General features: G+C 36.8%; 1 long non-coding RNA gene across 1 annotated transcript; it reads left to right on the top strand.

Moving 5' to 3' along the window:
- Nucleotides 1–883: 883 nt before the first annotated feature.
- Nucleotides 884–8,226, top strand: LOC116446275. The gene is made up of 3 exons (XR_004241110.1): nucleotides 884–1,031; nucleotides 1,738–1,813; nucleotides 8,040–8,226. It is a non-coding gene; the product is annotated as an uncharacterized LOC116446275 (long non-coding RNA).
- The last annotated feature ends 3,296 nt before the right edge of the window (nucleotides 8,227–11,522 follow it).

An 11,522-nucleotide genomic window follows, 5' to 3' on the forward strand; every position in this document is an offset into this window, starting at 1 on the left:
TACTACAAAACGTGGATACAGCCATTCCTGATTTTCAAAGTTGTCCATATAGGATTGATAGTATTCACTTATTTAGTTATCAGCTGCTTGCTTTCTTGCTAGAAAGGATTAGTAAAACAAAATATCAACCATGTAAAACCAAATGATAGTTTCAATAGGAATAAGAGCTGTCCTCCCCCTTCCCCAAAGGAGATCCCACATAAAGAAGAGCATTTATGTTGAGAGAAGACCATTTCTCTTCAGTCTGTCACATACTAAACCCAGTTCTTCCCTTTCTTGTAGACCCTACGCTATCAAGAGCTTAACCCATAGAATCAGCAGTGTGTCCTGCTTACCTTAAACTTGTTTTTTATCATGGAGGAGACATCAAAGAAGAATAAAAGTTCTGGAGGCCTCTTTCAAAGATTTTGTAGAGATTGTCCATTTAGTCACATTGTGCTTTAAAGTCCTTTTCCTTTTCCAAAGCTTTGTATTTGTCACTTTGCCCAGGAGTGTTGCTGGGCCAATCTCCTCAGGACATGTTCTGGCCTTCCTCTACTTTAAGTATTGCTACAAAAACAGTCTACTTGAAGGGATTTCTGCAATCCTTAACTACACATACGCAAAAGCAGCCTATGCTTCCTAATATGCTGTTTCAGGCCCTTACATTCCAATCTGGCTTGCATTGCCCTTTAATTATCTGTCTTCTTATTGTGATCAAGTGAATTTTTACTAATCTCCACATTTATTGTTAAGGTAAATAGATGCTGCTTTTAATCAGTATGGAGGGCCAGACCAGTGCAGTTTGAAGTAACTTAAGTCAACTATAAAGGGTTCAATGTGTGTATAATTACAGAGGACGTCAGCTATTCACTCCAGTCTAATCCAGTGTCTCTTTAGAGACAGGCCTCTTCCTTTCCTCTGCTCCCTCTCTCACCTGATTTGCTCCCAACTGCTCCGCAAAGCCAGCAAGAAGAATGCTGTGGAGGCCAAGCCAGCAGCAGCCCTCCTGAACTTCAGGCTGGATTAATTTAGTGGATTGGAACTCCTAGGTGAGTATAAGCATACAGGTGCAATGTAACACCTTCTTCCAACAAAAAATTGCATCTTGGCCTCGGTATTAAATGTGCTATTATCACAAGAAGCTGGAATAATGCATGCAGTCACTTTAAAAGAAAGCAGGTTTCCTTTGCGAGCATACTTATTATTTCAATAGTATTTGAGAACTAGTTTAATAGTGGCCACGTTGTTGCTTACTAAAATATATTTGAATTTAACACATATATATCTAGGTAGTTTTTCTTAATTTTAGTTTGAATTATTCCTGAAGTTCTCATTAAATTTACCATTTGTAAAGGACAGATTAAATGAAAATGGCTTTTAGAAAAATAGAGCTGGAAATTATTTTGACCTTTGTGACCTGGAAGAGGTGATAATTTGCTGCAGCACTAGATACTGGACATATCTGACATTTTAGGTATTCTCTCATAGTTCCGGACCTTTGTACAGATGAACTCCACCTGGGACAACTCAGCAGTCAACTTTTTGTTACCTTAATGTAAATGAGAAGACTACAGCTGTCTTAAGCAATCTAGGTGGACACCACCAATGGAAAATTAAACTTGGGCAAGGGCAATGCTAAGAAAAGAATGTCTATTATCCACAATAATGCTCCTAACATTTTCTAAACGGCTATTACCTGTGTCTGTCTGTAATTGTCCTTGTTACAGTAACATTGCAATCTTTCTTTCTGAACAGTTACAGAAATTTCTCTCCACTGACTTTTCCGTATGTAAACAACCTATACAGCATCTTGTAATGTAAAACAAATGTGGTAAGTAGGTTCCACATTAAAAAATCATTTTGAGTGGAATGTCTGAAATGCTCAAGGGATTTTGTGGGGGGAGGTTAGAAAATACCACCACTTGCATTCAGTTTCCAAATGCATTCCCATATATGCAGATGAGTGTCAGTAGGACCTATGGAGCACATTGCTGCTGAATTTGGATTGTCACTGAGAACAAATAACTCACTTTCTCTTTTGCAAAATGATGCAAAATAAGCTGTAGTGGATTTTTGTTATCTAGTATTTCTCATGGCTTTTACTGCATATGAACATAACTAAATTTTTATATTGACAATAAAAATATTTGTCTATTTAGAAAACAACATGACTGCGAAATTCCCAGTTACGGCAAAACAAATAGAAGCAAAAATCTCTATCACCACACCCCTCTATTTGTAATCTTTTTAGATCAAACATGCTAGTTACTCTCATTGAAATGTGATTCTCTGTAGGGGCAGACCATTATACACCTCAGAGGGACTGAAAGCAGTGAAACAAAATGCAAGTTTCACATTTCTAAAATCTCATCTCCATATTAAGAAATAGGATGTTCACAATTCCCATGCAGTACTTAACACAGTGTAACTTGATCCTCCATGATATATTTTGGAGGAAATTTAAAGCTCCAAGGTTTGTTCACCTGCGACATGTACAAAAATGTGTCCTGTTTGTCTGGTTTTTTGTACACATCCTGGCTGAAAGCACAGCTCTAAGAGAAAGAGCAGGCGGTGTCCTCCAGCTCTTTCCTATTATCACTGTACATACATCAGTATGAAAAATCAAGCAGCCAGACCTTCCAGCCAGTACCCAATATGTTATGCACTAACTTCAAAAGAGACTTTATCTGAGTGAGGATTACATGCTCCTTCAAAGTAAGATGTTGAAGCTAGTGCACACAGAAACTTGTGCTTGTTCAGAGGAAATTTTCTAAAAAAGTGTAAAGTGTAAAATACTTTGGAAGGCTTTGGAAAGATATGTTGTATGATGCTTTAACTCCAAAAACTGTTTTGGAACCCTCTTTTCCCAGCAGTGGGAGGGAGTGCTGATTTCCAGAACACAGAGAGGCAATACTGCATTTTTCCAGGGAGTAGCTGTGGTAGCCACAAATTGACTAGCCACATTCCCTGAAGCAACAGGAGCACAGGAACAACTCTTTGTGCCAGAAGTGCATACTGGAGATGCTACAAAATGTGGTTTATTGCCATGTGGAGGATGGGCTGAGCCCATATAAAACTGGATGTTCTAATGGTGTGCAAAAACCTGCATTATCTGGAATTTTGCAGCTCCAAGACCGAAATTTTACAAACACTAATTCTTTGCAGATGGTGCATTACCTTACTTACAAGTGTGAGTGTCTGCACACTCACACGTGTAACTGCATAAGGGAAAGGGAGGGGATTTCTGTAAATAAACTGCTTAAAAAGAAAACCAAATAGTTAAACTAACAGCTTGGTAGTTTGATATTAAATTGCCTATTGTTACAGTATTTTTCAAATAGCTGTTACCATAACAACATATTTTTTCTTTAAATTTTTTTAGCTGTTTGGAAAAAAATTCTTGCCAGAGTTCTTCCATAATAGCTTCCATTAATAGCACTGTCTTCTGTTGGGGAGGCCGGTGCTGATGTCTCCTGCTGTCACAAGTCACTCACGCATCTAGCAGATGTTTTGCTTGATAAGGCCAATTTGAGCTTTATAGAACACGTTGTGGTTTTTCATCCATCCCCAAAGAGCAAATATCAGCTAGGATGAGATTCCAAACGGATCATTTGCTAGAAGACAAGGCACATGATACTTGTCAGCAGAATGTGACCCACCCCTGAAAAACTATCTCAGACTGAACTGTAAAGATTCTCCTATAACAGAGCAATAGTGTACCAAGCACCAAGAGACAGACCTTGGAGCCATACATATAACAAGAACAAAAAATAAGAAAAGGGAAGGAGGGAGAAAGGAGGTAAAAATCCTTTAGGAGGCCAGTATTTTTCTCCAATTCTATAGCACATATATTACTAAATTCTTAATGTAAATGCTATAGATGAAAGGGTTTTATCTGTATCAAACAAAAGTAAAAACCATTGGAAAAAGTGAAAGAAAAGGAATCCACTTTTAAACATTGATGCTGCCCCAGCAACACTGGCAATTTTATTTTGGATTCAAGTAATATGCATGACTAAGAAAGAATCGCTCTTCTAGCCCCTCCACACACTTGAATGTGGCAAACATGTCCAGATTATTATATTTAATAATTTGTCTGCTAATACCATCTTGTTTCTGGAAACAGAGACAAAACTATTTATTTTTGCAAGGCTTATTTTATAATCAGATTTTTTATTTTATAATCAGATAGGACCATATTTTAGTGTAAGTTGTTTGAGTATTTTTTTAAGCATTTAGCACAGAATAAGAGAAGGTTCCATGAAATACTTGAATGCTATATAAAATTTCTCAGAGGATGAGAAAATATTACTGTATGTTATTTCTATGTTAATTACCTGGATCAAAATGAGTAGCAGCTAGCCAGCCCATAGGGCATGCTACTTTTCTAGAGAAGGTGTGCAGCTGTGTCCATCCAGATGTATGCATATGTGTGCACCTGTGTTTTCTTTGTACTAGCTAAATAGAATATTTAAAAATCTTGAAAAGTAAAAAGCGTTGCTAAACAGTGTACTTTAATTTCGGTACTCTTTTACATAAAGCTACATTCACAAGAGTAGTTTAAATTAATTCCAGATAGGACATTCCACATTTGTACTGGTGTAAATGACATTGCGAAACAAAATGGTTATCTGGTCATAAGGCTCCAATGAGACTACTGCCACAACATGAAATCTTCTGTTTAGTTTGTGAAGGTATAAAACATTTCAGTGAAGACAGCAGTGTTGAAAACAGCATCACAAATCCTGTTGCTCTGTTTAAAATTCTGAATAGGTAGGGTGAAGTTCAGATTATTTTTTTCAATGTGTAGCTGAAAATATTTCTGTAAGTAAATTATTTCCCCCCACATTTCAGTGTATTTAAAAACATACACACATGGACGTATTTCCACTTTTAGGAATGCTAGTTCCAGTTTTAAGAATACAACATGTCCAGCATTAGTCTGTCTGCTGGAGTTTCTGGTTTAGCAAGAGAACTGTATCGGGTTGAACTAACACATTTTGATCACACATGATTTGACATAAAAAGGTGAAAGTGGTACTACAGATGCCTGCAGTTTGATTGATAATGTTAAGAATGTTCATCCATACATTGCCCATTAGATTTGCTTGGCTGAAGTGAGGTTACTTAGCCTGAGATCATTTCATACAGGCAATAAATCTGAAGTTTTGGAATCAAGTGACAAGTACTACACGCTCCTCTTTTATGCTCTGTATTGGTTGGATGTGAACGTAAAAAGTGTTAATGGGATGCATTAAATTTATTAACAACAAAAGTCTCTTGCATTCACACCACTCTGCTGTAACTAGGATCGAGAAGACAAGCTTTAAACAAAAAGAGCTTTCATACCCTGCTCCAGGAGTGTGACCAGTCATGGTAGGTTGCCCTTGGGCTCATAACTACTGAGAGGACTTTTGAAATGGGCACTATTTGAACTTCTGAGCATGGTCTATAACCTTGCTTAATAATTACATCAACTGTGACAGTTTAATTCAGTGTAGGTATCTAAAACTATTCCCGAAATTATTAATAGGCATCCTTTACATCTTATGCATGTCAAAAGCTATAAGACAAGTCTCATCATGGAACTTAACGATTTTAACGTGACCTTTTAAATAGTCCAACCATTTAAAACAATTATATAACATTTTTTATCCAATTTTTAAAACAAAAAATGTTTCTTTGTATTTATAGGGTTGAATATAGTTAAGTGACCTCTACGAAAACTTCCTCTTTGAAGTGTTCTCTGAAGAGATCTTCAAGGAAGTTGAGTGCCTCAGATTGTGATTTTGTAAGGTTTTGATGCTAGAAAATTGTTTAACAAACGGCTCCAAAATATTGAGATTTTGATTAATAACATACAGTGTCATGGTATTTAAATAATATAAAGTTTGAAATCTAACATGTGGTAGAAGAGTATGTGTTCCACATGGTTAGGAGAATGGGAATGGGGGCATACCAATATCTGAGCAGGAGGGAAATAGTTCTACAAAGCCAATTAAACTATTGTTTAGGAATATATTAAACTGTCGTCTCTACTTGCGCCAGAACTTTTCCCCTAAATTCATGGTTGAAGAGGATGTTTCTTCAGCAGAATAGGGAGTTGGGGATACTGTTGCTTTGTTTTTCAAATGTACACACTGTATGACTCCGCAGAACCCTGGATTTGGTTAACATTGACTTCTCAGCGGAGAACAGTTTTGGAATATTAGCCTAATTTCTTAGTATAGTAATATGTGAATAATATAACTCAGGGAATCTAGTTGAGTGTAGCAGTCTTGAAGAGCAATGCTCACACTGAAATCAGTCTTAGGGCCTCAGAACCTTTCACTGTAGTTAAATTCCTATAGAGTTTCATACTCTTCTCAATGCTGAAACTTTACTCATAAAAAAGTACACTGCCAAAATAAGTTTTACTCTGTCTAAGGAAGTAAAGTACTACTGTATTTGGAGTCTTTCCAACGACAGGACTTGAACTAATGTTAAGAGATGCTGTACTAGCCTACACTGAGGGGTTAACTTAAAAATCCCACCTCATTTATACCCTCATTACCACTAAATTAGGATCGCATCTAATCCCATAGTAATTATATATTAGCTATACATGTTAGCTCTAGAGTGAGATCTGATGTTTGCATACAAGTATTTATTTTACTAAGTGAAAAGGAGAAAAGACCTACCCAACTCTGGCATCATACATCTATACCCCATTTGCATATATACCTTTTAAATTCTAAACCAGAAAAATTTTGTAACTTTAATTTCCATTTTGGGGTAAGACAAAAGGGATTTTAAAAAAGGCAAAAACATTGGTTTGGTTTTGTTTTTTAAATTAATTACAGGAGCAAAATGCAAATTGAGTAACTATTTGATGTGAATACATTAACATGAGAATATTCAAGTTGCCATTTACCTTGCCATTGCAATGCTGCAACTGTCCAGACATAACACTGTTGGAAGATGAAGTGTACCTGCAATTCTTATTGATGGCAACATTTCTGTGTTTTTTTTAATGGTTGGAAGTAGTGGGTAGCCACAGAGATGTACAGTGCAAAATATTCATAACCTATCTTTCTGAGCAGTTTTGCATTCGATCTATCAGTTTGAAGGAAGTACTTCCAAATGCAGTTCTCTATTAGTGATGGGAAGTGGTTGCAATATGAATATGCTTTCAGCAGTGCACTATGTAAAATGGACAGTGAGACTAAAGTTATTCTGTCTTCAGATCAATGTAGGCATTAATCTTAAAAATGTGAAGAAAATAGCTCATTCAGCAAGCCCTACTAATTATGTCTAGCCTGCATTTGCAAATTGTTTAATTGTGGATTGGTATTAGTAAATATCAAGGATTATTTTGCAGTTGTTGGAATCAACATTAAAAATAGTCTCAATTTAATCTCTTTCAGAAGAGTTGAAGCTAAATGTTACAAAACTAAAATGTAAATAATGAATAAGAGTCTTACAGCCGAATTATTATCTAATGACTGGAATCTAACTTCAGAATCATTACAGAACTTCTTTTTTAGTGTTCATTCACCCCACCACGGATATAATTTAATAAAGATTTTAAAAGGACATTTTAATAAGCAGGAATATGACAAATCTTTGTGAGTTAGGGTTTTGAGACTGTAGATTACCATCTTTAATCTCAGCTAAACAGAAGATAGTCTCTTAGAATTCTTAAGAACAAATACATTTTAGTTAGGTTTTTTTTTCCCTAAATATTTTTCCTGGGTGAATTTCCAGTCTATTGATGCACATACCTACCACAGCTCACAGTCTGTTGCAATTTCAAATTTCAAAACTAAGTAGGCTGGTATTTCTTCAGTCAGTAATGCTGAAAGGTGCATACTGAAAAAGGAGGAAACCCCTAAAAGCATTAAAATATCAAGTATTTTCAAAATGCTTAACTCATGCAGTCTTCAGGAATTACAGAAATTTAAAACTGCAGTACCGAAGTTGCTGACAAAATGCTTTTACTAGTGAGCTCTTTGTCATGTATGGGAAGGCTAATCAAAGTCTGAGGCAGCCTTGTTGTTCAAATTTCGTCTTTCCAGAAAGACTGGTCTCTGAGATACTGAGGCTGAGATACTGAGATACTGAGATACCGGATTTTCACCTGATGGATTGTTGATGAGACTTCACCACCAAATCCTCACAGTGTGTGAGTTACAGAGCTGGTTCTAGGCAAGTTCAAGTTAAGCTATTCGTATCCATGTCACTTTGGATGTGTCTTGTTTTGTGAGCAATTAAAAAATATAGGTCATGTTTTGTACTCTGGAGATATTGCTGTTTGTGATTCTCTCAAAATTTAAACATTTTGCATGCCTCAGACCACTTGCAGGGTAAATGGAGTCCCCTGCTGAGTAGCTAATAGGGGAACTCACACTTTCAAGAAAAGTGTGTCTAATAGCAGGGGATTACTATAAATCTCCTGGTTTGATGTACACCCTCACTTAAATGTTACGGGAGTGGCTTCGGTATCCTACAGCTTCTGCATCCCACTTGTGGCTGCAGTCAGGCATATTTACAAATTCATTGAAGGCAGAAATTTTTAAAGAGGAGTTATCAGCTCTCCTCAGAGATACCAAAAATCAAAAATTAAGTAATCAGTTTACCTTTCTTCCCTCCTTCAGAATGCTACACATGCTTATTGTTTTCAAGTTGAGGTCACAGCTCTGGAGGATTTTTGAGTTCTGTGATAGTTGAATATGGACTGCATATATATTTATTTGACTTTAAGCAGAGAAAGTAAAAGAAGTAAAACTACTTTTGAAATTAATTTATAAACTCAGTGCATTGCATATGTTGGATACTAGATAGTATTGATATGAAACTGACCTCTGAAGTAAGAAAAATGTCCAACCAGAAAATATTTGTTTGGTAAATATAATGATTGCATTTGTTCATGTTATAGTCTTGGACATAGCATCTCCCAGGCACTGTTTGTGATTCACAGACTGCTGATTATTTCCAAAGGAATCTCTGGGAATTTTCAGAAAAACTAAGTTCATCCACAGAACATCACTTGTGCAATTAATGGTTTTCACTAATTTTGTAGTTTCCTGAACACTAGAGAAGCTTCCTAGATTTTCTTTTCTAGGCCAAAGATCTCTCGAGCTTTGTCTGTTTCCTGAAAGCCCTTGCTTGGGTGTTTCTAAGACAGCTTGATGTTCCTCAGCTGGACAGAAGGCATTCAAGCAGGTGCTAAGTGTAATAAAGCTAGGTAAGAGAGCCATTGTGTTTAATTGCCTCACTCCTCTCCTAGCTTTGGCAAGTGGATAGTGCATCATGATTACTCTGCTGTTTGTACTTTTAGGTACAGACTGGGGAGGTGGCTGGGATTTGTATATAATGTAAACAACATGTTCTTTTTATTAAATCTGTCTATTAAAGATAGTTTTTGTGGCTAGCACAGCTGTCAGTCTGATAGCAGACATAGCTTCAGTTCTGTGGAGGTTATTTACCTCCCTGTGTTACCACAGCAGTGAAGTGAATACAGGTACTGGTGACCATCATTCTTTCCTGACTGAATGCTGTTCTTAGGCATTTTGTGCTTCACAGTACACCTCTCCAGAAAAGTGGGAATCTTAAGCTCAAAAGACTCCTGAGGCAAATAGTATTTCAGTCTCATTGAAATCCAGTGAGGCACCAAGCACTGAACAAAAACCCCACAGAAATTACAGAAGAAATAACAGGAGAGACTTGAAATCACCTGAATCAATAGGAGTTCTTACCCTGCCTTGCAGATAGGTGAGTTCTCAAATATTGCTGCTGCTGTTGCTAATTCCCTTGAATATGTGATCCATGAGACTGAAAGTGAACTGATAGGATGTTTTCTGTGTTGCCACACATGAATAACTCAAAAATATGCAGAAGATATAGGCACAGTATGATTACTGGTTTCCTATGAGGAAGTCTGAGCTGGTAAGTGTATTGAGGTTTCTGTTGGGTGGACTTTCAGTGGCTCAGAATCTTCCTTGATTATTGAATGCCTTTAAAAGTAGCCTGTGTTTCGCTGGGACCATGCAGCAAACATTAGCCAACATGAGAAGTGTCACAGTTAATTGTAGTGAAAATGGTTAACTTTATCTCCGATTCATCTGTGAAGTCATCTGGATTTTTATTCAGTGAAACATGAAATGAATGTCTGAGCCCCTGTTTTTGTTCTGAAGTACACTTCCTTCATTTTTAGCTTATTTTTTACAATGCGAATCTTTCTATTTTTTGTGTATTTTAATTATTCTTTTGCTTTGAAAACGACATGGTTTGTCTCTTTGCATAGCAAAATTAAGAATGTCATCATGACATTCTTAAATTGGGGAATTAGGGAAAACAACTTGGATACATTGAAACATTTTATAACTTTTGTTTTCTGTAATAGAAATTGAGGTTGATAGGGACAGTAGTCACCTACTATTTCTGCTAGTACTACTCTGAAACAAAGAATGATGAGGACTGGAACTTGCAGATTCAGAAAGGGCAAGTATGTTTCCATTCTAAGAGTTAAGAAAAGAGAAGCAATCATTCAAGTTATTATTTAATGATGGATTGAAACTTGCATTTGAGAAATGACTTCATAATTTATCCCAGATAAAATGAAAAGAGAAGTACCTTTTACCTGGAAGATAAAAAAATAGTAATACTATTCTCAACCATCTACTTAAGAAAATTGGGTATAAATTGACATAAATTAGTTATTGAAGCAGAGGTGCCACTAAAACTGTGACTGATTCTATTAAGTCTTCTCCCACTTTGTGCTGCAAAACAATCTTATCTTCTTATTAGAATGGTTGGGGACAGCTCTGTGAGTGACTGTAGATTTCTTTTCCAGAATCTGTAAATGTTTCAGATGCATCTGTCAGGCCATACACCCCAGTTACATGTTAATATTAGCCAAAAATAATGACACTTCATTGTTACTGAACTAACATAACACAGCTATTCAAACTTGGCCACCTACCTATGCATTCCAATCTACAAAACACTGTGAAGGAAGAAAACGGAAGTGGGATCATCATACATATCATAAATTAGCAATCTTCCCAAGGCTTTTCACTGAACCAGCAGTGCAGCTAAATAGCTGTCACGGAGGCACCATGTTCACATTGTAAGTGAATGGCGTAAGAAGAAATCATTAATACAAACATTATTAAACAGTCACTGATTCTTTGGAAGATAAACTGAGAAGGACATAAAAGCATTCTTAGCTGTATCAAGGCACTGAGGTAAGGAGTGTCAATTATTGAAAGCTGCTTGAGTCAGGACCCCGAGTGAAGCATAAATGCATGAGAACCTTTTTCCACCTGCTGAGGAGCTTGGCTGCCTGTGCTCGGGGTAGGACTGTCACCTGGGATCAGGTGCTGTGAACAGACCTGTGAGAGAGTCTCACTGGGGACTTGTCTGTGCTTGAGAGCTATGTTTACACTCAGGTGTGATGTTGTAGGTGTGCCACCCCCTAGTTCTGTCACCTTTTGTGACGATCACGTGGTCTGATATCCAGTCTATTTTCACTTGGCTACCTGGCTCGACAAAACACA

This window comes from Corvus moneduloides, chromosome 7 (genome assembly GCF_009650955.1).
Source record: "Corvus moneduloides isolate bCorMon1 chromosome 7, bCorMon1.pri, whole genome shotgun sequence".
NCBI lineage: Eukaryota > Metazoa > Chordata > Aves > Passeriformes > Corvidae > Corvus > Corvus moneduloides.